Here is a 5,369-nt window from a genome sequence, read left to right on the forward strand (position 1 = left end):
CTAGTTAAATATTATTTTACTTTTGCTACATTTGGTATATATAAAGAATATAGGCTGGGTACGGTGGTTCAAGCCTGTAATCCCAGCACTTTGGGAGGCCAAGACAGGCGGATCACGAGGTCAGGAGATCGAGACTATCCTGGCTAACACGGTGAAACCTCGTCTCTACTAAAAAATACATAAAACTAGCCGGGCGAGGTGGCGGGCGCCTGTAGTCCCAGCTACTCAGGAGGCTGAGGCCGGAAAATGGCGTAAACCCGGGAGGCAGAGCTTGCAGTGAGCTGAGATCTAGCCACTGCACTCCAGCCTGGGAGACAGAGCAAGACTCCATCCCCCCCAAAAAAAAGTATGTAAAGCAGCTTTCAATTAAGCGTGTAAAGCTATGTATTAAGAGTCAGTATGACACTAACTTATCTAAAGAGTAGTGTTAATAACACAAAATTTTTAAAGTACTACTTAAAATTCCTGATGCCAAGGTAATTATATACTTTATGAAAACAAATGTAAACATGTGTGAGCTGGTTTCTTCATAAATGTCTTTGAGAAAAGTAAGTCATCAAACCTCTGCTGAGTAATTCTGACTTAAGTGTTATTTAATGAAAATGTTGTCTCTGGATGTGTTCGTGTTTTTTATAAGATATTCTATCAGACTCACAGGTGAATAAAGTCTTTAATGGTTTAATCTGCAATGGTGAAAGAATAAAAAGTGGGCTGAATCTTGAAGGGAGGCAAATTTGGAAAACCAGTCGAAGTATGATTCAATCTACATTATGCGTATTTTCCTCTCAATATTTTGTCACATATTGTTGAAAGAGTTCTGATGATTTTGTTTTAACACTTGAAATAGTTCCTTCTTTCAATCTTTGCTGGTTTTATTATTAAAATAATTTCCATTTTTAATTGTAGAAGTAGCATGTTTAATATATCCTACTTAAAAATTGTATTTTACACTCAATGTAAACACACAGGTCTAATTAAATGAAACTTATCTATTCAGTAATATATAGGTCACATGGAACTATGGAGTGTATTGTTTATTTTAAATATAAAGAGCTAGTCTGTGTTTTATACTTTATGCAGGAATTTTAGATCTTTCTAAACATTTATTATTATCATTAATTTGTTGCTAGTATTATGCTTGTGTATATATAACTCTATCCCATACAAATTCTGTGTTGAATTAAAAATTAGTACAAATGATTTAAATAAATAATGCACATAATATCTTAAGTAGTGTTAAATTTTACTCATATATAGTAAACATAGACTCTATCAGTAAAAATCACTAAGCATACATCATGAAAAATCAATTAAAATCCTCAGAGTGAAGCACAGTCTTCACTGGCTAGGAAGAGGGGTAGAAACATGCTGAAGAAGAAAGCAGAACAAGTGTAGTGACTCAGCTGATGTTCTCCACTGAAAGAAATGGGTTTTAAGCTCAATTAAATGAAAGATCCAAAACCTTAATATATCTCTTACAGTGCGGCTAGGATGCATCCCAATAGCATGCCTTTTAAAACTGCGGAACTTAAATAAGATGAAAAATGCTTATTAAGCTTTTTAGGTAGAATTCTAGATTTCTGGCTGGGCGCGGTGGCTCACGCCTGTAATCCCAGCACTTTGGGAGGCTGAAGTGGGCAGTTCACGAGGTCAGGAGATCGAGACCATCCTGGCTAACGCAGTGAAACCCCATCTCTACTAAAAATACAAAAAATTAGCTGGGCGTGGTGGTGGGCGCCTGTAGTCCCAGCTACTCGGGAGGCTGAGGCAGGAGAATGGCTTGAACCCGGGAGGCGGAGCTTGCAGTGAGCAGAGATGGGGCCACTGCACTCCAGCCTGAGCGACAGAGCGAGACTCCATCTCAAAAAATAAAATAAAATAAATAAGTAAATAAATAAATTTCTAGATTTCCCAAATCCCCTGTAAAGCCATTACGAAGTGTCTCTTAAAGTGAGAGCTGTTTTAGAATTAAGGAGATAGAGCTTTTGCCTAACTGCATTGCAGCAAAATTAGCGATACTGGGAAGACAATAGTTGTCCCAGCAATCATCAGCTGTTTTCTTGATTTTCCCAGAATTTGCGATCTACAGGGTCTTTTTCACATGTATTCATTATTGTTGCTTTCTAAATGCTACATTAACAATACATTTCTCTTAGATTCTGCAAGCTACAGTTAGACAAACTTTTAAGAAACCAGATAAGAAAGGTGTAATGGAGAATTCCTCTGCAGAACTTCGGGCTAATTTCCCTCAACCTTTGCTTTCTTTTTCTGGCCTCACAGTCAGCCCGTCCCCTCCCAGTTCAGCCCTGTAAATTAGAAACACTTTTATCTGAAGTTGTCAGCTCAGTCCTTCAAAGATAACTTCCAAACTATTCAGCCTTATCTATAGGGAGGGGCAGGGAGTGGCCTGGAGCACTAATATGTTTTTCAAAGATCACTCAGAACATGGTGAGAGTATTAGCCTGTGACCAAGAGGAAGCGAGTCTTGTCAAATTTGCTCCAATTAAATGGTACAGACTTCTCCCAGAACAGCTTCTTTCTGTTGGGAATACAGTAATGTTTGGTGACTTTATTCCTCAGGCCAATGCTGGATTTTTCAGACACGCCAGAAGAAAGAAGATTTAAAAGAAGATATTCATTCCTGTCGTGTCAGGATTCAGAAATTCGCTGCCAACACAAGTCAGTTTGTGCTTAAGCAGGCTTTCTTAGTAAATGATCCTAAGAAAAGAGAAAGCTAAAGCTTTTGCATTAGCCTCAAGAGAACCAGTCATTACACTGATCCAGTCATCTTCTTTGACTCAATAGACCTCTTGCCAGGAAAGGACTGCAGTTAAATTTATTTAAAATTGATTCATTTTACTCTATTGAATTTAAAATATTTAAATATGCACAGACTTTCTAACTTTAAAAACAGTTGTTCCTTGAATGTATTACACTTCCAGAGAACTAAGTGAATCTTCACTGACATAAACTGTATTTTAAGCATGTGACCATAACTTTCCATTTGCTCAGGACTGCTAGGTGAAGGAAAGCTAATATTGATCAAGCTTTTAAAGCTCTTCTTTTAATTTAGGCAACTGGACTCAACACTACTTATCAACTGCAAATTGTATTCATCTTAAAATACAGCTGAGGTAAAATATAATCTATTTTCTTAACTGTATGTAGTGGTAGTAATAGAAGTTGCAACAAAATTTTACTCCTAATTATATAATTCGATACTGAATTTATAAAGTCAAGAATTTGTAAGAATCGATAGTTCAGATAAGAAATATCAGTTCCAATCATAGGCTGGAACATTAAGAAAAAAGTTGGAAACACTTTAATTCATAATATAATGCTTATAGAATATATTTTAATCTAACCTTATAAAATACCTTAAAATATACTCACTGTTTTTAAAATATCAGTTTCTTATTTACCATGTTATAATCATGTCCATGAAAGGAGACAAAATCTGTATTATAAGAGATTTATGCTGAGCCAAATATGAGTGACCATGGCCCATGACACAGTCCTCAGGGGGTCCTGAGAACATGTGCCCAAGGTCATTGGGGTACAGCTTGGTTTTATATATTTTAGGGGGGCATGAGACATCAATCAAATACATTTAAGAAATACATTGTTTGATTCAGAAAGGTCGGACAACTCAAAGCGGGGGCTTCAAGGTTATTGGCAAATTTAAACATTTTCTGGTTGACAGTTGGTTGAGTTTATCTGAAGACCTGGGATCAATGGAAAGGAATGTTCACATTAAGATAAAGGATTGTGGAGACCAAGTTTCACTGTGCAGAGGAATCTCTCCGATAGCAGACTTCAGAGAGAGAGCAGGTTGTAAAATGTTTATCATCAGGCCTAAAAGGGTGCCTGACTCTTAGTTGATTATCTCCTGGATCTGGAAAGAAAGGAAGGAAAACAAAGGGGGCAAGGGGCTTCTCTGTAGGATGTGGATTTTTCCCACAAGAGACTTTGCAGGGCAATTTCAAGGTATGACAAGGGAATATATTTTGGGGTTAAATATTTTTTCCTTGTCTCGTAATGTTATGCAAGAGTCAGATGGAAAAGTGAGTCACAATATATACAGTCAAATAAAACCCATCTGATTATAATTTATGGCTTGTAGGGCATGACTCCCTAGACCCCTTAGGTAGGAATTTGTGCACGATAAAAAAATCAGAGCTTAGTCTTCACGTACATTTTATTATACTAAAAATTTTACTAAAAATTGAAGGTGCTTAAAACAACAATCATTTATTTGCTCCTATTTCTGAAATTTTGGTGGTGCTCATTAGGAATGGCTTCTCTCTGTTCTGTATGGACTGACACTGGGGCTAGAGTTTTTAAGATGGCTTCTTTACTCATATGTCTCTGCCTCAGTTGAAATGACTAGAATAGCTCAGAACTGGTTGGGCATCCTCACTCTCTCTCTCTTTCTCTCTCTCTTTTCTTTCTCTCTCTCTCTCTGCATGACCTCTCCATGTGACTACCTTTGGGTTTCTCACAGCATGGTGGTTTTGCAACTTCTTACATGCTGCCATGATTACCCCAGAACACAAAGTTGGACACTGTTAAGCTGTCTTAATGTTTGGTTTTAGAAGTCCCAGAATGCCATTTCCTTTGAGTTCTATGGGTCATAATAATCACAGGGACAGCACATTTTCAAAAAGAGATGAAATAGACTTCATCTCTTAATTGGGGAATGTCAAGGTCACATTGCAATAGGGCATGTGGAATGGGAGTTATTGTTGTGCCATTTTAGGAAACATATTCTGCCAAACTCTTTCAAGTCAACTTCTATGGAACATGAGAATTCACCCTAGAATAGCTGAGTGCTAGGGAGACAAACGTGACTTACTGACAAAGCCTGCATTGTTGGAAAATTCAGAGCACAGCATGGGGTTTATCATTAAGATTTGTCTAATATATATATATATGTGTGTGTATATATATATATATATGTCTACACTTCTAGACTTTGGGAAATATCAAGAGATTTGAAGGTAAATCAGGTTCCACCAAATAAAAATACCCCCAATCATACCTGAAAGGTCAAAGATAAGACAGAGTCAATCTTGCTACACTTTCATGTTCTCCCTGCTCATTTGTAGGAATAAAGTTATTGGGGAATTTGCAGAAGCTTCCCAGTCCACAATCACTGGCTTTGACAATGCTGAGAGTCATTTCAGGTTACAGAGGCAGTGTCTTCCTAATCCTCAGATCATACTGAACGATACTATGAAATTGATGTTAGGAGTCCCAGTGATAGCCTCCTAATTCCAACTTCCTCGTCAGGAACTTCCCCTGAAGGTTAATTTCTTGGAGGTTTAGTCTGGAATCTACTTCTTTAGCCCTTCTAATAAGTTATTACA

The sequence above is a fragment of the Macaca thibetana genome, chromosome 17 (assembly GCF_024542745.1).
Source record: "Macaca thibetana thibetana isolate TM-01 chromosome 17, ASM2454274v1, whole genome shotgun sequence".
Classification (NCBI taxonomy): Eukaryota; Metazoa; Chordata; class Mammalia; order Primates; family Cercopithecidae; genus Macaca; species Macaca thibetana.